Source organism: Kogia breviceps, chromosome 1 (assembly GCF_026419965.1).
Source record: "Kogia breviceps isolate mKogBre1 chromosome 1, mKogBre1 haplotype 1, whole genome shotgun sequence".
Lineage (NCBI taxonomy): Eukaryota > Metazoa > Chordata > Mammalia > Artiodactyla > Physeteridae > Kogia > Kogia breviceps.
The window spans coordinates 124,136,731-124,162,193 of record NC_081310.1 but is presented as its reverse complement, the minus strand read 5'-3'; the positions used below and the strand labels follow the sequence as shown (position 1 = coordinate 124,162,193).

Sequence of the window (25,463 nt, the reverse complement as noted above, 5' to 3'; positions counted from 1 at the left end):
GTGTGTGTTGACAGTTCTGTAAGCAAACTCAATGAGAAATCGTTGTCTGAATCACCTTTACATCACCCACTGCATCTAACCCAGCATTTGCTCATGTATCTACTCAGTAAACATCTTTTGAATGAATGAGTGATGTAAGTTTTGCCTGGAAAAGAGAAGATTTAGGGAGAACAAAAAAACTCTCTTTAATATTTTTGAATTCTAACTTAACAGAGGGTGGACATATATTTGTAGCTCCAGAAAGCAGAATTGAGGCAAAAGGGCAAGGGGACAAGGAGGCAGAATTTGCGTTTTCTATGGAAAGATGTTCTTTCTTCTATGGAAAAAAGTAGAGCCACCAAAACAGAAAGACTAGAAAGAACAAGTGAGTGCCCCATTACTGAGAACATTCAATAAGAGACTATATAGGGCGATCAGGAGGCTGTAGAAGGAATTCTTACCCGAGCTACTGGAAGTTGGACTATATGAGATAAAAATACTTTTCTTTGAGATGCTGATCTGAGGATTAGAAGACTATAATCCTGATAATACCAGTACTGTAAAGCCTATCACACAAGGTGTTGGGAAATTAAACTGGACAATAGTATTTGGTTTAAACTATCAAAAATTTTTAAAAAATAATAAGAGGGAAGATGACAGTTTAAAAATTAACTCAGGTTTTAATGAGGGTTCCACTACATGCACAGCATCTGGTATTGGTATGTAGAGATGTACAGCTCCGTCGTCATGCAGTTTGATGGAAACATTTCCTAAGTCCTTGGCTCCACCATGGAAGACTGAATTGGAGCAACTATTCCAGAGCTGGCTAAGTGCATAAAAGGAATTCTCACCACTTGGCTCACAGAAGAGTTGTAATTGCTTCATAGGTAACAGCATATGTAACAATTCCCAGATTCAGGTGCAGGTCCTCCAAGATGGCAGCTTCCCTATGCCTTGAATAAAATGAACCTAGTCAAGTTAATTCCAGACCAGAGTGAAAAGTGTACCCAGGTCTTCTTTGTGGGCTGCCCTCTGAGCCCTAATATGTGGACCCCTCAAGCTAAATCAAACTAAAGAAAATTACTAATAACAGCACTACTGGTACTCAGTCGTGGCAAACACCGGGAATTTTCAACGATAAACATTATTCTATAAAAACAAAGACATTTATTGCTATAAGATTAATTAAGGTTATTCTATTTTATCTGTGTCTGGAAACCATAAAGCTTGGACTCTTTTGTGTATCTCTATTCAAAGATCACAAGCCCTGGTGTCTTTTAGTGAGACATTTGCCTTCATAACTAGGACAAACTCTCTGAGACCTTAAAGAAAGATTTGATAGTAGATCTAAATTATCTTTGCAGGGAATTTGTGTGCTTGTCCTTCTCTAAAAGTTATATTTCTCTGCTTTAAAAAAATAAAATCCATTCGGAATATTTAAAAAAAAATTGGATCTTTTTCTTACTAGGCCTCTTAATTGAGATCCAGGGTTTGTGAATATCTGACAATTTGCAGGATCCTTTGCCCAGTACCCTGCTCTTTTATGTTTGTTACTATATCAAGGGACACTGATCATATCATAAAACTAATATATTTATTTATGGTTCTTAATGGCTGTATCCATTGTTGCTTTGCCTCTGTGCCAATTAACTAGAATCAAAGTAAAAAGCACAATCCTCAGTTTTCTATCCAGAGCTGCATGTAGAGGCAAAACCAAAGGCTCAAAACAAAAAAGAAGAAAACTGTGAAAAGTCCATTTCCAAAATTAACAAATAGAGAAAGCCTGAAAACCACATACCCCAAGGCTCTATTTCCTCTTCAAGAAAAACCAGGATCTAACTTTTCACTCAAAAGTTTCCAGCCCAGGCCACTTCAGCAATAAAACATTTCAATTCTAGTACTTAAGGAATGGTTTGAAATATTCCCCAGTTCAGTTTAACACCTCCCAGAGCACATTTCCACAGTGTGTAAGTGCACTGCCAAACAGGCAGCCCTGCAGCAAACACAGGTAAAGAGCCTCCAGGCCAACAGAAAAGGTTACATTTGTTTGGCAACTTCCTCCAGGCTATTAGAGTTGAGACTGCCAGCAGCTAAAATGAAAAGAGCTTCTCAATGTTTGCAGCAAACTAAGCAGAAGAGCAAAGAGCACAGCCCAAGGCCTAGAACAAAGGATGAAGCAGGAGCAGTGATGCTGTCTCCGGCCCATGGCTGCAACTTGAAGCTGCAGCCATTCTGAGTGAATGCCAGGACCCAGCCCAGCAGGCCACAGACAGCGACTTTACCCACCTCACCATCCTGCACTTAATTGTTTCAGTAAACATTGAAAGATAAATGAGGTTGTATTTCAGCTGTCAAAGGCCTCACAATCTTACCTCTGCAGAGGACTCTTTACTAGTTGACTCCACCCTCCTGCTCCCTCCATTTGCCACAAGTTGTTATAACAGATTCAGGCTCAAAAATGCTTAGGCTGTAATCCACAATCCATCTTTTCTTTTAACTTCTAAACATTAAGATAAATAGAAACTTCATCAGTAAACATTGTGACAGTTATCTTTTTAACTGTGATTTCTATAAACTTACAAGCATCCTTTTCTAAATCATGCTCAGATGTATCAGTTGTTCAAATATAAACATATTTAGCAGAATTCTGTCATTTCCTCACAGGTATCTTCATTTGTGGATGGCTCACTTCATACACCTTCATAAACCTGAGAAACCATCGTCTGAGTAATTCACAGATTCAGGTGGCGATGCTGGCAAAGTCCAAAGCTGACAAGGTCTGCAGGGTCAGCTGTGAGGAGAGAGAGTTGCCAGAACTCATGGCTGTGGGATTGTTCTAATCTGTCTTTGGGTACAAGAAATGTCACAGAGGTTCTCCTGAAATGAAATTATCCCTTTCTCTTGGCTTGTTTTGTGCCACCTAATCCTCCAACTCTTGATTAAACATTATCTTTCCCATCTGCTCTAGGGAATGTTCAACACCTTGTGGACCACCTCCTGGCTGATTGGTTTTTATGGGCAACCTGATCTCAGTTTTTTGCACATACTTAGGATTATCTCAAGGACAAAGAGGATGAACAATCCATTAGCTATAATAAGGAACCACACATCTCATGGTAGACACAGCATATATTTGATTTCAAAAGAAAAGGTTGAATTAAAATATGTCTGTCCAAAAATGCCTCACCTCCCATGTACAGAAACAGCAGTTTCTGTTCTCCCCTCTGGTGAGTGGTACTACTAGAAATCACATCTCAGTCCTGCTCAATCAGACTTTTCAGCCCTTAAGTCTTATTTTAAGATCTGACACTACAGCAAGAAAAAGATCCTCTCGAAAACCCTCTCCATGATGATCTGTGGGCAAAGCATGCAGAATGTACACACACACACACACACACACACACACACACACAAGCACTTTTTTAAAGGCAATGCATCACTATTGCTTTATGTGGAAAACATTTCTTTAGAGGTACATGTATCCCATTGCTTAAATTTATAAAACATCAATCTTGAAAATTTAGTCAAATACACAGAGTTATCTGAGAAAGCCAATTTATATTGCCAGCCAGTGCTAATTACAGACATTAGAAAATCATTGCTGTTATTTACATCAATATTTAATTCAATGTAGAGTAATCGACCAGGAGCTCATTTGCCCACCTCCTAATTTAAATTGAACATTATTGTAAAAGTCTTTGCTCTCTTGATTTTCAGGAGAATTCCTTACAAATAATCATCTCTCTTTGCACCCCTATTTTATTGATGAGCTCAGTTTGTTTTCTTGACTGACCTTTCAAAGAAAGGTATTTGCTTTTTCTGTTTCTCTGCAGCTTTATGATCCTGTAACAATTACAATGATAATGGCATCTGATCACACTGTATATATTAATGACAAGACATATCTGACCACATGTCTTCACAGCTTACTGATCTCATGGATGAGAGCTGTCAGACTGCCTCCTCGCAACTTGTATCTCAAGGTAATTAAAAACTAGCTTTTTTACCAGTTTGAACTTGGTTTTGCAGTGAATTGAAAATATCGCATGCTGCAGAAAGAGAGAATGTACCAGTCACCTGCTCGGCTTTATGCAACAAAAGATTTGAAAGACAGGTACAGGAGTTAATCACGTACCTACAGTGAGGGCTTTCAAGCTCTTGAATATGCTTCTTTATTCATTACTTAGCTTAAGGAAAGAATGCCAAAGTGCAAAGCTGAGTGTCATCTTCAAATTGCAATTTAGGCCCTGACTTAACAGGTCTAAGTCAAGGTCAAGCCAAGGGGAAGAACCAAACAAGTATGCTTAAATGGGCACAGGTTGTCCAGAAGAATGCAGAAGCCAGGGGTGGTGGCCTCTGGAAACAGAAGAGGAAGGGGGAGGTGGACAGGGAGAATTACTCTTCACTGTGTTCGCTTTTGTTCCACTTGAACATTTTACCTGATGCTGGTATTGCTTTAAGGAGTATTTGGCAAATGGCTGAATAATATTTGCCCCCTCCAAGCACTGATATAACCCTCACTGACTCCAAAACTCAGCACTAGTGAAATAGCGCAGTAGCCTGGGTCGCCCTCCAGAGGCCCAGCCCCTCACTCCTTTTCCTCCTTATCCCTCATGAGGGTCCCTCTTCCTGCCTCCACCCGCCTTTCCTCGTAGCCTCAACCAGTGTCCTTCTTAGATTTTCACCCTGTCAAAGATAGTTTCCAAGAAACCATCTGATCTATTGAATACAATTGAATGATAACAGTTTTGCTTTCATACCCACATGTAAAAGAGCAAAGTCAGACAGAAAGGAACCATTCGAATCCATTGTGATAACATTGGAAACAAATTCCCCTAGATTAAACTGTTGGGGAAGATGTCTATGTGTGCTCTGTTTTGGGACAAAGAGGGATATCTCGTCAGGGAAGGGAAGTAGTGCTGAGATCATAAACAGAAGGATTAGCAAGTTTATGGGAGGCCGTGTTGGAGAACAGTCCACAGGGGGACCTGATTGACCACACCTCCGGGCAGGACGCTTAGAAAACAGGATCCTTGCATCCAGCCCTTCCCCCGACTCTACTGTGTAAAACACCACCACTGGGTATCTTCAAAGTGGTACAGCAATCTCACCTAGCAGGACTCTGGGCTGGTGAAAATATGTTCTGCAGGGTTCTTTGAACACTCTCCATGAGATTGCTCTAACCTTCCTTAGCTGCCTGACTTTACTCCTTTCTGCCTTCTCAATGCCCCATTTTGATACTGCCTCAAATCCAAAGTTTCTCCTTCTACTCACACATACAGGTTAGAACATGGTAAGACAAAAGATTGCCTACTTGAGAATTAACCGTTTCACATTTAAGTGGTTAGTAAGGCCAAACTCATTAATCTTCTCCTATTTGCTGTTTTCTACAGTATAATTACATGGCACCAACCAGCGAAATTGCCGGTTAAAGGCTTGTGGGATGATTCTGTGGCTGCCCTGCATGCCCATGTCACTCTGTAGAGAAGTTGGCATGGGAATACTAGCTCCCATAACTGAATAATCTATGTAAGATCTACTTAAATACATTTGCGTTTTTGTCAGTATGGAAAATTATTACGTTAACATTAAGCATCATTGACCTTTATTTCCCAAGATGGAAATACTTTTATGGCTTTTTCTGGGTTTAAAGTAAATAATACCTGTTTTACAAAATCCTTACTCAAGAGAACAGTACAAAATTGTAAATGAAAGTTCTCTTCATTATCTTCCCTGAATGGGATATCCACTGTTACCAGTTTGGTATATATCTTTAGAGATATCTATTATGCACAGACAACTAATGAAAGCAATCTGTACATGCTATGTCAGAACTCTGTTGTAAGTGGTAAAATTGAATTCATACTAGCTTGAGCATAAAAGGTCTCACAGATTTAAAATCTCGATCTAGGGCTTCCCTGGTGGCGCAGTGGTTGAGAGTCCGCCTGCCGATGCAGGGGACATGGGTTCGTGCCCCAGCCTGGGAGGATCCCACATGCCGCGGAGTGGCTGGGCCCGTGAGCCATGGCCGCTGAGCCTGCGTGTCCGGAGCCTGTGCTCTGCAACGGGAGAGGCCAGAACAGTGAGAGGCCCATGTACCACGAAAAAAAAAAAAAAAAACCCGATCTAGAGCTTCAGGTATTACTCTCGGGCTCCATATGCTGTCCACCAGTAGCTCCAGGTTCACCCGTCCTCAAGGTAAATTTTAGCAACAAAAGGCAGATCATTTCTTCCTGCTCTTTCTTACACAAGTCCTATGATTTGTATGGGTCATCATGGCTCAAATATTCATCTCCAAACCTCTTAATATGACCAGGAAAATGAAATATTCTGATTGACCAAGGCTTGAGTCTCACATTTACCCCTGCAGCCACCTGTGAAATTAATTCCCTCCTAAACACATGGACTGTGGGCGATGCCTCCAGAAAATGAGGGACTGTTGACAGAAGAGTGAATGAAAGCTGACAAACAAAAGTAACAGATGCCCCCAATACATTTGCTTCTTTCACCATTGGCATCAGGGCTGGCAACCTAATTTGTGAGCCTCAGTTCAAAATGAAAATATTGGGCTCCTTCTTCAAAAAGCAGTAAAAAAAAGTGGCATTAATGGTACTAAAATATAAAATTATTTCTGTTCTTCTGCAATCTCTCCTTCAACCTGTTATGGTATTTGGTTTTTGCTCTGTAATGTTGTTCTAAGAAAAACTAAAAATTCAAATTATTGCCATGAATATTATCACTCACACATATATTTTTCTATCTCAGTTTTAAATGCAAATACAAAGCTTTTAGCTCATATAGGGGTCACCAAAATTACAGAATTTGCATTTTGTAGCTCACATGTGCATATGTATTTCATTCTTAGCAGAACAGTGGAAACTAACTCAACCATTTTAATTTCCCCTCCTGAATGTACACCCTGTACAACATTGTCTATCTTCAGCTTACTGATGAGTTAGGAAAGACTGAAAGGACAAGTCATTATGCGTTGCTCTTCTTTCCCTTTACTTCTATATCATCATTTGTAGTATAACTGACTGGCAAACACACAGAAGTAACAGAAATATGAAAGGATATGACAGGGTGTCTTGGTCATTCGTTATTCTTAGACTGCCATTACCTTGTTTCTGCATTCAGAATAAGTTCTGGTTTGAATGGAAAGCACAGCCTTTGGGGCTGTCAGGGACCCCGCTCTCTCAGATATTGATGGAACTCCCTTACCCTGTACTTACCTTGAGTCTCACTGACTCCCACATATGGTGGGTTAACTGGAATGCAGTGCTCAGGGCATCAAGAGTGCTACATGCAGATGGGGCAGCAAAGAATGCAGACACACGTTTCATTTACAAAATGCAAATTCGAAAATAAAGCTCTTAAAAATTCCAAGAAAGCATCTTCTGAGTATTAAACCTTGTTGAGAGCCGTTCAGAGTGCAGCCCTTGTGCAATGGCACAGGTCACAGGACCACGAAGCTAGCCTTGGGTCTCAATAAACAGAATGAGACCGTTTAAATAACGAAAAGTGACTGAAAGTTCTGCAAAAAAGAATCAGAAGTGGCTAAGGAAGCCCACTGCTCAGAAAGAAAGATAGACTCCTAAATGAATGAATTGTGCATGTGTAATAAGTTTGACATGCACAATTCATTCATTTTTAACGGTTTTGTAGTACCCCACTGTATGATTGCAATATAATTTACTTTAAGCCCCATATTAACATTTAGATTCTTTCTAATTTTTCAGTAGGACTTTTATGAGTATTCTTGAAAATGCAGATAAATTTCTAAGAGTAGAATTGCTGAGTCAAACAAGATACATGTTTTAAATTTTTTATACACATCATCAGATTGCCTGTCAAAATGGTATAGCAGTTTATAATAGTTAGCGGTGTCGGAGAAAGCCTGTTTCCCCATACCCAACATTGGATATTATCATTCTTTGAAAAATCTTTGCCAATCTGACCTGATATCTGAAAACTGATATCACTGTACATTTCTGAATCAGGGCTGAGGAAAAATATCCTTTTCATGCTTATTATTAAATTTTACTTTTAACATTTCTGAACATTCAAATTCTATTTGAAGTCCCTGTCTCACACTCTATGAAGGAAAAGGAATGAATTGAAACAATACACTATTATTTCCTACCAAAATAGGAAATAATAATTACAGCAGCCAATTATTAAGCAGCCAATTATTTTATATACATCATCTCTTTAAGTCCTCACAATCTCATTGAATCTTGACGATCAGAAAGATCTTTATTATCCCCATTTAACAGAGGAGAAAACAGAGGCTTGGAAAGTTTAGGTGACTGTTAAGTGGCAAAACAGGGACTATTGTTGGAACATGGGTCTATCAGAAACCAAAGTCCCACTCTGAAGACTGTGCTATACAACGATATGTTCCTAAACTCAAAATGATGTTTCTAATTTTCATATTAATATGGCAAACTGTCCTGCATCTAGTTGAATTAGAGCATAAAATAATCCTTAACCACAGAATGGCATTGTTTAATACCTAGCAAACCCTGAGGATGTTAACCAAAAAGAAGAATGTAACCTAAACTTTATCTGTCTGGCCATGAGCTGAAAGGCAACTAGGAAAACTGAGTATGCATCACTCATCTTGAAGCCTCGTAAAAGAAGGGAAATTGTATTTGCAAGTCCAATTTCTGAATGTTTGAGGAAGCCTCACAGGAACACTGCAGTGAGGAGTTAAAATGAGGGCCTGAAGAGGGGATGTGGATAATATAGTGCGTAGGGCTCTCCACTGCAGGGTATGTAAATACTTTACACACTAATTCAATTATATTTTCAGATTACGCAGGGAGACTGATTTAAGCAACAGCCTGCACCGTTGTCCCATCACCCATGCATACATTCAGGAGAACAGAGTTAAGAGAGCTGGGCCGATCTTAACTCTGGATTTCTTGACTTTTATGGGCTTAAGTTGGAACTTTAACGTTTTATTAATGTCAAGTTTTTGGAGTTGGTATTCAAAATGTTTCAAACAGAGATATGATGGGTCTCAAAGACCTGGAATCTGTTCACATTGGCAGGTAGGGTAAAAATATATATATATATATATATATATCTCCACTATTTTAGACAAATCATCAACCACTCAAAGAACTCGGTGGGATTATTCTTGCATAAATTATTAACCCTGCAAAAAATGAAAATAGTTAACTTGTAATTATTAATAAATGCATAGGTAATGTATATAATTATGACTTTTGAAAATCCTTATTCCAATTTATAACTAAATACATTCTTAAATTGATGATCTTCAGAAAAAGGGCAATAAGAAACCATAAATATAAAATATTTGCTTCAAGCACAAAAGAAATGAGCTAACACTTATAAGTGCCGCAAATAGTCAAGAAATTCTAGATTGTCTTTCGTATTATTTATATCTTGTATTGATTTATGCAAGATGTCCCTTCCCAAAACTTAAGGCCCTGGTTATACGTGTGATTTTCTAGTAGGAAATTCTAAAGATGACCCAATTTCCAATAATAAAAACTTTTCTATTAGACTGATTCTCTTCCATTTAAAAGGTTTGGGCTTTGGGAAAAAAGTGAGATTTATATAATATGTTTTTCAGGGAAGAGGAAAGAATTGCATTGAGGGTTAATTTCAAACTTTTTCTTGCATCTGAATAAGTAAATGTATTTATAGCCTATATTTTCCTTGAAAATATTATTTAACAACACATTTCTGTTTTGAAAGATCAAGGATCAATGTGCTATAAAAATTTTAATCAGATTGCTACCATTAATGAGTATTAACACTTTCTCAGTGTTACTTCTGTTTTTGCCACATTAATATGACTTGATTTACCTACTTCTCAGTTCATTTGCAATACTCACAGGTTTTATGGGGGAGATTTTTATTTTTCCAAAAACTGAAGATTTTGAGTTACATGTTTCCATATTCATAAATGTCTCGACTCTGAAGAATAAAGTGAAAAGAGATTTAAACTGGACAAAATGCTGCTTATAAAACAGTCAGTCAGGAATAATCATCTCAACTAAAGCAACTGTTTGTGCAAAAACAAAAGGGGCCAAATATTGTCCTTGAGTGTGCACACACAGCTCCTATTAGCTTTTGAAAACAGCTTCGTGAGAGTAGCCAAGGACAGTGTTTAGCCCAATTTGGTCTACTTAATCCAGACCACTACAGCCATGAAAGATAAAGACAGATTATAAGACATTTTGCATGCAGTACAGTAGCATGCTTTGTGTTTTTCCAGTCCCCAGGGTTTCGTTCATCAGGCCAAATGTCAGGGATCACATCTGAGAAGTTTGAAAAGCCTATAGATCAAATTTATTTGCAATGCTACTTGCAGTTGTTAGTAGCCCTATCTCAGAGGATGCCATTCTTTCTGTGTTGGGTGCCAAACTCTAGCAAATTAAATTTACCAAAAGGAAACAGTCTTAGTCATATGCAAATGAAATTAAATGCTAAGACAAAAATAAAAGGACATTGATTTTAAACAGTTTTTTTAAGACCAATCAAGAGAGATTGAATTAATATGTTTTAGACAGTCTCAATGCCCTAGTTTATAAGATATATTCCAAGGAGAGGGTGTTTTTATGGTTTGCTAAATTAAATTTCCATCAGAAGTGCTTATACCTATATACATGGTTATCTACAATGGTTATTTACTCCAAAATGGGGCCATAAGTCTCAGGACTGGCTTTGTCTAAGCCAATACTTAGTAGGAGGGTGAGAGAAGTGTTGATTTCCCTGCCAAATGGCTCCCTCTGGGCACTACACACATCTTGAATAACAGAAGACCCATCCCTATTATACAATATTATACAATTATCCAAATATGAGACCACCAGCCTCCTTTTTTTTCCCTTTCTTTGACATTTTATCCAGAAACAGGAAAATTTTGGCGAACTATTTTGTAATCCTATGTCAAGCACCACACTGCTGACTGCACCCCATTTACTACAGCTGATGGGTACTCAGGGGTGTTTGCTCTTGAGGTGGACACTTACCTGACACCTTGATTCCCTGGTACCCTTAAAATGCTTCTCGTCTTCTCTATGTGTCTGGGGTCCTGATCCAGGACATTTTCCAAGAGTAAAATTCCTATTGATGTCAACAAAAGGCTTGACATGAATGTAAGATGTATTGCTAAAGCCATCTCAGAAATTCCTGGGACATCACAAGTATACATAAAGGGAGGAAGAGAGATTTCTGAGTAATTTGTCATGTTTCACAAAACATGAGCTGATATTTTACACAAATGTTCTACCAGTTTCTGAAGGGAAAATAATGTCAAATACCATGAATCTGACTTGCTGATGGCAGTGTGTGTCTGTGTGTGTGGTTGAGAGGAAATACACCAGTGTGTGTCACAGCTACACTATGTGCTTAGACCTGTCAGGTTACTTTACAGCAGGACTTGTGCATTTGGCTCAGTAAGCTTTATAAAAAAAGCTTTTGGCTGAAATAAGACAACTCAATGTGGTTTTCAATTATCCATACTGTACTTAGCTGTTTTCTGAAGATAACAATGAGTTCAACTGTCAAATGCCAGGTGAGCAATGGGCTAATAATGATGGTAGATTGGAGAAGGGGAAGTGCAATAAGAATATCAAGCTATACCCTCCTTCTTCCATCAAGAGAAGTAACATCTGACATTCACAGAAAGATAGACAAGATGAAAAGGCAGAGGGCTATGTACCAGATGAAGGAACAAGATAAAACCCCAGAAAAACAACTAAATGAAGTGGAGATAGGCAAACTTCCAGAAAAATAATTCAGAATAATGATAGTGAAGATGGTCCAGGACCTCGGAAAAAGAATGGAGGCAAAGATTGAGAAGATGCAAGAAATTTTTAACAAAGACCTAGAAGAACTAAAGAACAAACAAACAGAGATAAACAATACAATAACTGAAATGAAAAATACACTAGAAGGAATAAATAGCAGAATAACTGAGACAGAAGAACAGATAAGTGACCTGGAAGACAGAATGGTGGAATTCACTGCTGCTGAACAGAATAAAGAAAAAAGAATGAAAAGAAATGAAGATAGCCTAAGAAACCTCTGGGACAACATTAAACGCAACAACATTTGCATTATAGGGGTCCCAGAAAGAGAAGAGAGAAAGGACCCGGGAAAATATTTGAAGAGATTATAGTCGAAAACTTCCCTAACATAGGAAAGGAAATAGCCATACAAGTCCAGGAACCGCAGAGTCCCATACAGGATAAACCCAAGGAGAAACACGCCGAGACACATAATAATCAAATTGGCAAAAATTAAAGACAAAGAAAAAATATTGAAAGCAAAAAGGGAAAAACAACAGGTAACATAAAAGGGGACTCCCATAACGTTAACAGCTGATTTCTCAGCAGAAACTCTACAAGCCAGAAGGGAGTGGCATGATATACTTAAAGTGATGAAAGGAAAGAACCTACAACCAAGATTACTCTACCCAGCAAGGATATCATTCAGATTAGATGGAGAAATCAAAACCTTTACAGACAATCAAAAGCTAACACAATTCAGAACCACCAAACCAGCTCTAAAACAAATGCTAAAGGAACTGTTCTAAGTAGGAAACAAAGGAGAAGAAAAGAACCTACAAAAACAAACCCCAAACAATTAAGAAAATTGTCATAGGAACATACATATCGATAATTACCTTAAACGTGAATGAATTAAATTCTCCAACCAAAAGACACAGGCTTGCTGAATGGATACAAAAACAAGACCCATATATATGCTGTCTACAAGAGACCTACTTCAGACCTAGGGACACATACAGACTGAAAGTGAGGGGATGGAAAAGGTATTCCATGCAAATGGAAATGAAAAGAAAGCTGGAGTAGCAATACTCATATCAGATAAAATAGACTTTAAAATAAAGAATGTTACAAGAGACAAAGAAGGAGACTACATAATGATCAAGGGATCAATCCAAGAAGAAGATATAACAATTATAAATATATGTGCACGCAACATAGGAGCACCTCAATATATAAGGCAACTGCTAAGAGGTATAAAAGAGGAAATCGACATAACACAATAATAGTGGGGGACTTTAACACCTCACTTACACCAATGGACAGATCATCCAAAATGAAAATAAATAAAGAAACAGAAGCTTTAAATGACACAATAGACCAGATAGATTTAATTGATATTTATAGGACATTCCATCCAAAAACAACAGATTACACTTTCTTCTCAAGTGTGCACAGAACATTCTCCAGGATAGATCACATCTTGGGTCACAAATCAAGCCTCAGTAAATTTAAGAAAACTGAAATCATATCAAGCATCTTTTCTGACCACAATATTATGAGATTAGAAATGATTTACAGGGGGAAAAACATAAAAAACACATGGAGGCTAAACAATACATTACTAAATAACCAAGAGGTCACTGACGAAATCAAAGAGGAAATCAAAAAATACCTACAGACAAATGACAATGAAAACATGACAATCCAAAACCTATGGGATGCAACAAAAGCAGTCCTAAGAGGGAAGTTTACGGTTACATAAGCCTACCTCAAGAAACAAGAAAAATCTCAGATAAACAATCTAACCTTACACGTAAAGGAACTAGAAAAAGAAGAACAAACAAAACCCAAAGTTAGCAGAGGGAAAGAAATCATAGAGATCAGAGCAGAAGTAAACGAAAAAAACAAAGAAAACAATACCGAAGATCAAAAAAACTAAAAGCTGGTTCTTTGAGAAGATAAACAAAATTGATTAACCATTAACCAGACTCATCAAGAAAAAGAGAGAGAGGACTCAAATCAGTAAAATTAAAAATGAAAAAGGAGAAGTTACAACAGACACCACAGAAATACAAAGCATCCTAAGAGACTATTACAAGCAACTCTATGCCAATAAAATGAACAACCTGGAAGAAATGGACAAATTCTTAGAAAGGTATAACCTTCCAAGACTGAACCAGGAAGAAATAGAAAATATGAACAGACAAATCACAAGTAATGAAATTGAAACTGATTAAAAATCTTCCAACAAACCAAAGTCCAGGACCAGATGGCTTCACAGGTGAATTCTATCAAACATTTAGAGAAGAGCTAACACCCATCCTTCTCAAACTCTTCCAAAAAATTGCAGAGGAAGGAACTCTCCCAAACTCATTCTATGAGGCCACCATTACCCTGATACCAAAACCAGACAAAGATACTACAAAAAAAGAAAATTACAGACTAATATCACTGATGAACATAGATGCAAAAATCCTCAACAATATATTAGCAAACAGAATCCAACAGCACATTAAAAGGATCATACACCAGGATCAAGTGGGATTTATCCCAGGGATGCAAGGATTCTTCAATATATGCAAATCAATCAATGTGATACACCATATTAACAAACTGAAGGACAAAAACTATATGATCATCTCAATAGATACAGAAAAATCTTTTGATAAAATTCAACACCCATTTATGATAAAAACTCTCCAGAAAGTGGGCATAGAGGGAACCTACCTCAACATAATAAAGGCCATAAAAACTCATAGCAAACATCATTCTTGAAACACTGAAAGCATTTCCTCTAAGATCAGGAACAAGACAAGGAAGTCCACTTTCACCACTATTATTCAACATAGGTTTGGAAAAGTCCTAGCCACGGCAATCAGAGAAGAAAAAGAAATAAAAGGAATCCAAATTGGAAAAGAAGAAGTAAAACTGTCACTGTTTGCAGATGACATGATACTATACATAGAGAATCCTAAAGATGCCACCAGAAAACTACTAGAGCTAATCAATGAATTTGGTAAAGTTGCAGGATACAAAATTAATGCCCAGAAATCTCTTGCATTCTTATATATTAATGATGAAAAATCTGAAAAAGAAATGAAGGAAACACTCCCATTTACCATTGTAACAAAAAGAATAAAATACCTAGGAATAAACCTACCTAGAGAGACAAAAAACCCATATGCAGAAAATTATAAGACACTGATGAAAGAAATTAAAGATGATACCAACAGATGGAGAGATATACCATGTTCTTGGATTGGAAGAATCAACACTGTGAAAATGACTATACTACCCAAAGCAATCTATCGATTCAATGCAATCCCTATCAAATTACCAATGGCATTTTTTATAGGACTAGAACAAAAAAAATCTTAAAATTTGTTTAGAGACACAAAAGACACCAAATAGCCAAAGCAGTCTTGAGGGAAAAAAGTAGAGCTGGAGGAATCAGACTCCCTGACTTAAGACTATATTACAAAGCTATAGTAATCAAGACAGTATGGTACTGGCACAGAAACCGAAGTATAGATCAAAGGAACAAGATAGGAAGTCCAGAGATAAACCCACACACCTATGGTCAGCTAATCTATGCAAAGGAGGCAACGATATACAATGGAGAGAAGACAGTCTCTTCAATAAGTGGTGCTGGGAAAACTGGACAGCCACATGTAAAAGAATGTAATTAGAACACTACCTAACACTATACACAAAAATAAACTCAAAATGGATTAAAGACCTAAATGTAAGACCAGACACTATAAAACTCTTGGAGGAAAACATAGGAAGAACACTCTATGACATAAATCACAGCAAGATCTTTTTTGATCCACCTCCTAGAGTAATGGAAATAAAAACAAAAAGAAACAAATGGACCTAATGAAACTTAAAAGCTTTTGCAGAGAAAGGGAAACCATAAACAAGACAAAAAGACAACCCTCAGAATGGGAGAAAATATTTGCAAATGAATAAATGGACAAAGGATTAATCTCCAAAATATATAAATAGCTCATGCAGCCCAATATTTAAAAAAACAAACAACCCAATCCAAAAATGGGCAGAAGACCTAAATAGACACTTCTCCAAAGAAGATATACAGATGGCCAAGAAGCACATGAAAAGCTGCTCAACATCACTAATTATTAGAGAAATGCAAATCAAAACTACAATGAGGTATCACCTCACATCAATTAGAATGGTCATCATCAGAAAATCTACAAATAACAAATACTGGAGAGGGTGTGGAGAAGGGGGAACCCTCCTGCACTGTTGGTGGTAATGCAAATTGATATAGCCATTATGGAGAACAGTATGGAGGTTCCTTAAAAAACTAAAAATAGAATTACCATATGATCCAGCAATCTCACTACTGGGCATATACCCAGAGAAAACCATAATTCAAAAAGGCACATGCACCCCAATGTTCACTGAAGCAATATTTACAATAGCCAGGTCATGGAAGCAACCTAAATGCCCATCGACAGATGAATGGATAAAGAAGATGTGGTATATATATACAATGGAATATTACTCAGCCATACAAAGGAATGAAACTGGGTCATTTGTTGAGACGTGGATGGATCTAGAGTCTGTCATACAGAGTGAAGTAAGTCAGAAAGAGAAAAACAAATATTGTATATTAACGCATATATGTGGAACCTAGAAAAATGGTACAGATGAACTGGTTTTCAGGGCAGAAATTGAGACAACAGATGTAGAAAACAAACATACGGACACCAAGGGGGGAAAGCAGTGAGGGGTGGGGGTGGAGGTGTGATGGATTGGGCGATTTGGATTGACATGTATATACTGATGTGTATAAAATTGATGATGAATAAGAACATGCTATATAAAAAATAAATAAAATAAAATTCAAAAATAATAAAAAGAAGTAAAATCCAAGAGCCTCCATGGTTTTTTTTCTTTTTTTTCCCCCTGAATTTGCAAAAGTTAGATGGAAAAGTCTACTCCTAGTATTTAAGGATGAAATTGGCCATCTGGACCATGAGTAAGTGCAAGACAATGGTCTGTGAGATGCACATCTTGTGAAATGGGAACCAAGGTCTCTGCAGATGATACACTAAGGATTTCAGACTTCAAAGACACAGGGAGTCAGACACTGCTGCAGGGAGCAAAGAGTTAACAATCCAAAGTCAAACCAAGGGAGGTTAGGGTCAAGAACTTGGGCTATGAAGATGTGAGTTGTTTGCTCCTGTGAGATATTAGCATCATCCCAAAAGGCCCTTTTTTCTCTGCTCTCATCTGCCCTTTTGCTGAGCATGAGTAGTCCTGGAACCACAGGCAGAAGAGTGAAAGGACTCCTCTGCTTAGTACAAAGACAGATATGCTAACTCTATCAGGAAGTTTCACAGATGCCTCACAATGAATTGGACAGTCTCAGAACATTGAGGCAGTCCACTCAAGGTCATCATCATGTAGGAGGCAGACTGGAGCTCAGTGGACAAATCACACAGCAAGGGATATGGACACCTGAGATTTTCTTTCTTAACTCTGTCTTGGAATCAATGTTCTGCATATTTTTTCCAATTTCTTAATCTGTTCATCAACACTAATGATAAAGCTACTAAAGTGTCTTGAGCTTTTATAGGAAAGTTTGAGAAGTATATGAGAGTGTTATTTTGTATATAAACAATAATAATAGCAGTAATAGCTTCCATTCTTTGAACACAGACCATAGGCTACATAATGTACTACGTATTTGACATATTATTTTGGGGTAACAATTTCAGGAAGTAGGTTTTATTATCACAATCATAATTTTTTTAAAAAATTAAGCATTCAGAGAGGGTTAGAAACTTGCTCAAGTTCACATGTAAGTGATTCAAGGGCAGAAGTGGCAAAGTTGTTCCTCCTGCATGAAAACTGGTCTCCAAATTTGTGCTTATGAGATGTGAACATAATATGAACCCAGGGTTAAATACTCATCAAGAAGCATGCTGTTTTTGGTTATATGTCTACTCTTTCTTACAGTCATCAGAAAGATTCCTGGTTCCACAAATATGAATTTATCTATTTCCTTTTCTCAGTATCTTCATGGATATAAGTGTTTTCTGTTCCCTATAATATTAGGTGTTGTAGATTTCTTTGTGCTTTTGTTTTTCTTTAAAAGAAAAACAAAAGAAGAAGAAGAAATCGAGAAATATTCATAACATGTTTGTATCGACCAATAAAGCTGAATTGAGTTGGTAATAAATGGCCTCTCAAGCATGGTTTTCATTTGTTAGTGCTACACCTAATGACTAACAATTTCCTCATCTTTATTCTCAAACAAGCTCAATGGCATTGTGTGAAAGAGAGACAAAGTCAGGAATCTGCTTTATTTGATTGTCAAACTGATTTTTCAAGATTGGCAATTTGTATTCACGCCTTGATATTCTTTGGAAACTCATCCGGCACCTCAGTTATACCAAACAAGGTGATAACACAAAACCAAAGAACTATTAATGGTTTATTTGACACTAGGTATATCCCCAACATGCCATACAAAATACTGGAACTTTGTCAGTTAAATTTTCAAAGTCATCCTTAAAACTTTCTCTTTAGGCTTATTGTTTGTAATTTCTCCCTTTCTTTATGTCAAACCTTTTGAAAAAAGAAAATTCACCAATGTTTAATCAGAATAATTTTCCAACCCTATCTACCTCTGTGGGGCTATATTCCCACTGAGTCAAATTGATCAAGGCATCACTCCTCTGAGTCCCTCCTTGAGCCCTCCAGAATTCAAGGCTGCTTTTCAGGAAGAAAGGAAAATTAGTATGGACAGCTTTCTGAGCACTTTGGTCCCTGTGAGTAGAGAAGACAACACCCTGTCTCTCCTCTTTCTGCCATTTTACTCCTTTGTTCACCAAAGTACAGGGCAACAAGAGGAAGGTCTGGGAAGACAGGAACCTGGCATGCCTTATGTAACACCCTATTTCCGGTGCATAGGATAGTGCCTGAGAACCAAGCAGACGTTCATGAAATACTTATTGAGGACTTCCCTGGTAGTGCAGTGGTTAAGAATCCGCCTGCCAATGCAAGGAACACGGGTTCAAGCCCTGGTCCGGGAAGATCCCACATGCCACAGAGCAACTAAGCCCCTGTGCCACAACTACTGAGCCTGTGCTCTACAGCTCGCGAGCCACAACTACTGAAGCCTGCATGCCTATAGCCCATGCTCTGCAACAAGAGAAGCCACCGCAATGAGAAGCCCACGCACCACAACCAAGAGTAGCCCCCACTCGCTGCAACTAGAGAATGCCCGTGTGCAGCAACGAAGACCCAACACAGCCAAAAATAAATAAAAATAATATTTTAGGGCTTCCCTGGTGGCGCAGTGGTTGAGAGTCCGCCTGCCGATGCAGGGGACGCGGGTTCGTGCCCTGGTCCGGGAGGATCCCACTTGCCGCGGAGCGGCTGGGCCCGTGAGCCATGGCCGCTGAGCCTGCGCGTCCGGAGCCTGTGCTCCGCAACGGGAGAGGCCACAACAGTAAGAGGCCCGCCTAGCACAAAAAAAAAAAAAAAAAAAAAATATTTTAAAAAAAGAAATACTTATTGAATAAATAAAATAGTCATCTCTGAATATGGTCGTTATCAGGGAATTTTGATATTCAAAAAGTTGTCATTCCTGTTCCTCAAAATAAAAATCATGTAATTAATATGATTATATCAGGCTCACGCTGCCTCCCCTCCCCTTCCCCATAGCTAAAAGCATTTCTACAAATGTTTCAGGCCAAAAATCAGATTTTCTGCATCACTGGGACATAACTATCCAGGCATCTTGGTGTTGACTGAATTAGAAAATGCACAGAGACCTGTGCCTTTCAGTTTTATTTGGGGACTTACGGAGGATGATAGCCTGAGAGACAGCCTCTCAGAGAGCTATGAGGAACTGCTCTGAAGCAGTAAAGGGGGAGGTTGGCATATACGGTATTTTGGAGCAGGGGTATTTGCAAACAAGCATACATCTTGATAGAATTTTATTGCTAATCATGAAGCATGGATATCTTAGTTAATGATTTTATTGCTTCTCAAAGTATGGGAAGATGCAAGAATGTTTCATAACTTTCTGGGGTTCATAAAGTTTTCTCCTGAAAATATCTAACTCTCTGAAAGTCTGTTCTGCCAGTTTTTCCAGAGCACAGAGTGCCTCATTCCTGATCTCCACCCTGAACTCCTTTCAGGGTGTGTTGAATGTCAGTGACTACAGTGGCTAATGACTCAATCCTTGCAAAGCCAGGTGGCAAGTGATATTCTTTACTTGGCCTTGACTACTGAAGACCTGATCCTTTCCCCATTTTACAGAGTATTTTCAGGTAGAAGGGTGGGTAGGTTAAACAACAAGTAAATCTAAATTTTCAGTAGGTAACAAATGAGATATGTATAAAAATAAAATAGATGGGACACTTATTCCAAAAAAATTGTGCCCACCACTACTGATTTGTTCATAATATGACATTGTAATGGTTCCTACTTATTATATAATTTTTTCCAATTTAAAATAAGGAAGTTGTAGACAGAATTTCTAAAATGGATTTCCAAAGATGTCTCATCCTAATTCCCAGACTGTGAATATCACACCCATGAATACATTATATTACATGGCAAAAGGGCCTCTGCAGATGTAATTAAGGTTACTAAGCAGATGTATTTAAAATAAGGAGATTATCCTGGATTATTCAGGTGGGCCCATTGTAATCACATGAGTCTTAAAAAGCTGAAAGCAGGATTAGAAGGGGAAGTCAGAGAAATTCAAGGCATGAAAAGGACTTGACTAGGTATGGAAACAACCTCAGGGTCTATCAATGGATGAATAGATAAACAGAATGTGGGATATAGATACAATGGAGTATTATTCAGCCTTAAAAAAGATAGAAATCCTGTCATTTGCAACAACATGGATGAACTTAGAGGGCGTTATGCTAAGTGAAATAATCCAGACAGGAAAAAGCAAATACTATATGGCATCACTTAGGTGTGGAACTTTTAAAAAGAAAAAGTGGAACTCCTAGAAACAGAAAGTAGAAAAGTAGAAAAAGTGGAACTCCTAGAAACAGAAAGTAGAAAAGTGATTGTGAGGGGCTGGGGGTGGGGGTAGGAGAAAGAGAGAGAGGTTGGTAAAAGGGTACAAACTTTCATCCGTAAGATGAATAAAGCCTGAGGATCTAGTGTATAACATGGTGACTATAGTTGATAACATTACATTGTATAGTTGAAATTTGGTAAAAGAGTAGAATTTAAGTGTTCTCACACACACAAAATGGGAGGTGATGAATGTGTTTTAATTAACTCAATGAGGGGAATCCCTTTACAATATGTTTATATCAAATCATCATATTGTACTTTAAGTATCTATAATTTTATATCTACCATTTTATATTTAATTATATTAAATACCTTACAAGTTTTGTCAATTATGCCTCAATAAAGCTAAAAAAGGGACTTGACTCATCCCTGCTGGCATTGCTGGAGATGGAGGGGCCATGAGAAAAGGAATGCAGCTGGCCTTTAGCAGCCAATAGCAGCCACTGGCTGACAGCCAAGAAGGAAACCAGGCTTTCAGTCCTACAGCTACAAGAAACTGATCTGACCAACAACCCAAATGAGCTTGGAAGCAGATTCTTCCCAGGGTGTCCATGTAAGCTCTTCCAAGATATAAACTGACATCTTGATTTCAGTTTTGTAGTACCCTGAACATAGAACCTGTTGAGTCTACCTGACTTCAGATCTACAGAAAATGTGAGATAATACATTTGCATTGTTTTAAGCCTCTAAGTTTGTGGCAATTTTTACAGTAACAGTAGAAAGCTAGTAAAAGGACAATAATGCATTTGCTTTCACATTATTAAAGATAATATTTATAAAGAGCTTAAATGTAAGAAAAAGTTTGTTTTGTAACTTTGTTTTCAACTTTCAATAGATGAAGCAGCCTCTGTGGTTGTAAAATGTATGGGCAGGTGTCAGGGGTGGGTATGAGAGTCTGGCAGAGGTGTATGCTAAAAACTAAGTTAACATTACCCAGGGAAGTTGAGTCACTCAGTTAACTGAGCACTTATTGTTTATCTGCTATTCACAAGGCATCATGCTGAGCAATGGAGATGGAGATTAATCAGACAGGGTCCTAGTAATAGATCCTATAATAGAAAAGTAAACTAAAATGTGAGAAATGCTATAATTTCTGTAGGTAAGAATGCCATGATGGGATAGCAAGGAACTGAAGACAATTACAGGGGATAGTTCAATCAATTACCAAGTCTTTTCCATTATTTCTCCTTAATATCACTAAAATAATCACTTCTTTTCACCTTTTTCTATCCATATTACCATTCCCCTGTATTGAGACAGGACCATCTGGCCTAGATTTCTGCCACAGCATTTTAACCAATCTCTCTGCCACCATTCTTACCATCACCCAATTCATTACCTACTCAACAACCAGAGTGATATCTCTAAACTGTGATTCTGATCATGTCACTCCTCTGTATAATACTTTTCAGCAGCTTCTCATTGTCTTTACATAATTTCCAAACTCTTTAAAATGGCTCATGTAGGGGCTTCCCTTGTGGCGCAGTGGTTGAGAGTCCGCCTGCCGATGCAGGGGACACAGGTTCGTGTCCCGGTCCGGGAAGATACCACATGCCACGGAGCGGCTGGGCCCATGAGCCACGGCCGCTGAGCCTACACGTCCAGAGCCTGTGCTCCGCAACGGGAGAGGCCACAACAGTGAGAGGCCCACGTACTGCAAATAAATAAATAAATAAATAAATAAATAATGGCTCATGTAGCCTTCCATGATCTGGACCCTGCTCTCTCCAGCTCCATTTCTCACAATACACACACTAAACCCTCTGTTCCAACCACACTGAACTTCTTGAAGTTATCTGAACATTCATGTTCTCTCTCCTTTGTACCTTGTTGTATACTACTACTTCTTCCTGGAACTCTCACTTGTGGCCCCATCCAAGTAAAGTCCTCTTTGGCCTTATGGGTATAGGAATGAGTACTCTTCTACATGTAGACTTTATTTCATGATTTGTACTTGTCTATTTACTTCTTTCTTCTCCCCTACACTGTAATATACTTGGAGGCAGAAAACATGTATTACTCCCTTTTTATCTCAAATATCAGAGCAGTAGGTGCTCAGTAAAGATATGTATATGGATTGGTGTTCTGGAAGCCAGTGGAGGGAAAGCATCAAAAAGTCAAAACAGTCAACAGTGTTAAAAGCTGATAAAATGTTGAAAACTGGAAATGGACCACTGGATCTAGCAATCAGGAAGTCATCAGTAACCTTAGCAAGACCAGGTGGTTAAATGGGATGAGAGGTGAGTAGGAGCTGAGGAAGTGGAGATCATGCTTTCAAAGTGCTTCATAGTCTAGGAAAACGTCTGAAACCCCCTTCCCTGGTAGAAAGGGCCAAACTTTGGCCCACTGGGTCAGATTAGGATAAATGAGGAGGTACATGAAAATTACAACCAGGGAAACACACAAGACCAAAAATTGAAGACCCAGAAACAGCTCTCTAAAGGCAGGGTTAAGAATGAGGAAAGAGAGAACAAGGACGATGAGGTAGAAAAGGAGAGTAAATGGGCAAGAGCTCCCATGTGATTACCTGGAAGAGGTATGATCTACTTTTCCTAACACCCAATACACAGTGAATGGTGGGGGAGCAGCTATAGATGGAAAAGAGAGTTGGCTGCACCCAGAGGGCCAAGAGTAGATAAGACAAGAAGGGAGGTGGGGGAGGTTAAAGTGGTAGTAGATGGTGAAGACCAGACTTGATCATGTCTGTAGGCTGAAGAGAGAGAAGCAGAGGAGAGGGAAAGAAGGAGATTGACCTCTAGAGGACAGGACAGAGGAGGAAGAATCCAATGCACCCAAAAGGTTAGTATTAGAATGAAGGTACAACCTTCTTCCTTCAAGACTAAGAGAAAAAGAAGTTAAAATATGTGTGCTTCGGTAGATGAGTCTGCAGGTAGAAGCAAGGTAAATCCAATGAGACTGCTCAAAAACTGCTCTATTTTCTGTAAATTATGAAGCAAGGCTAAAGACTGAGAATGAGTCTTCTCATGAGGATGAGAAGACTGACACAGGTTTAAAGGTTTGGAACAGATGCCTCATGAAGAATTCTAGAGGAAGCCAACCAGGGACAAGTAAGAGGATTGCCAAGCTGCATTGAAAGCCCAGCTGAAGTCAGTATCTGACTTCAAGAATATGATATTTTCCTGAATTTTAATGTCTATACACATATAGAAAATGTCCTGCTTGCATATGTTCCTACTTCCACAAGAGAAAAAACTAAGTTTGAAAGAAAACCTGAATGAATTTTTTATTAATTCCTGTATTTAAATGATTTTGTAGGTATCAGTGATTGAATTCTAAATATTGGAAAAGCAAGCATTTTCATAAATCACAACCGTATGTATTTTCTGCTTTTGTGTGTGTGTTTCTACCTTTTCACATTTGGTTAAAAAAAATTACAGGTGGGGGGAAAAGCATCAGCCAACAGGGTTTTGTGGATCACACAACTCCATGCAATTAAGGCGCCATTGTTAATTTTCAAATTGTCATAATCCATTTGAGAATTTAAGACAATTCAAAAAACAATTATGACTGAATGAAAAGTGAATTGGGCAATCAACTGAGATGAAATTCAGCCCAGAGAAACAAAACATTGAGAAAGAAAACCTAGAATAAGGAAGAATGAAAGGCATATGGAAGAGACTGATTGTGCAGGGACAGATTTTAAAGACCAAGTTTACTTGACAAGAAGGTGGTAGAGGTTTGTTTTATACTGAATGAGATTTAGCTATTTTGCTAATGCAGCAGATCGGGCCTTTTCATGTTTAAGTTGCATAATAAAAATGTTGAAGCCTACCCAGATGCACATAGATATAGTTATATGTTGTTTACCTAAGACTGTCGTATAGCAGCAAATAAACAAAACCAATCCCCACAGACATTCTGGAGCAGCTTGCAGCAAAACAGAATTTCGATTGCTTATTCTGAGTCTATGAAGGAAGATTAATTTGTTATGCATCTAAATGAATTATTTTACCCTAGATCAGCAAGCTCAAATCATCACACCCTGTATCTTTTATTTTTTGAATTTGAAATAAATGTAGGTAGCAGGATCATTTTCGTCATCGAATAACTTCAACAAAGCACCCTGGAAATACCTTGTGGAAGGCTACACTAATGTGACCTGAATTTTTTTTAAATACTTGCTCTCTAAAATCTTACATTCCACCCAAGCCAGTAGGTCCACATAGAAGAGTCAAATATTATTGCATTATGGCTCTTGTCATTTTTAATTCTTCTTGCTAAACCTTTATTCTCCTCCAAGTCATTTCCTCCTGTTCCCATCTTTAGTCTATGCCTTTTTTAAAGGCATTAGCCAAGATTCATCTCCAGTCCAATGCTTTCCTAAGTAAATCACATCTCATCATCATCTTTCTCAGGGTTTAAATTCCCTCTGAACTCATTCATTCATTCACTCACTCATTCATGCATCATTGTGCATCTACCATATGAGACCCTCACATCATCAAGTTCAGTGTTCTCCACGCAATCAAAGTGCATATATTCTATGTCTCCTTAGAGCTCTGGACCTATGCTAGGTGCACAAAGTTTATAGAAAGAAGCATATGTAGTTATCTATTTCCTTCAAAAAGATTTAAAGCAACTGGCTGTTTGAAACAAATTACAGTAACA

The 25,463-nt window shown here is 38.1% G+C and overlaps 1 long non-coding RNA gene across 2 annotated transcripts in view; it reads right to left on the bottom strand.

Moving 5' to 3' along the window:
• Positions 1 to 838: 838 nt before the first annotated feature.
• The window catches only part of LOC136794690 (uncharacterized), a 35,481-nt gene continuing 10,856 nt past the window's right edge, over positions 839 to 25,463 (bottom strand). For both annotated transcript variants that reach the window (XR_010841798.1, XR_010841807.1), the window contains 2 exons: positions 2,352 to 2,479; positions 839 to 932 (listed from right to left, as the gene is read on the bottom strand). This is a non-coding gene — a long non-coding RNA (uncharacterized lncRNA). The remainder of the gene's footprint in view (positions 933 to 2,351; positions 2,480 to 25,463) is intronic.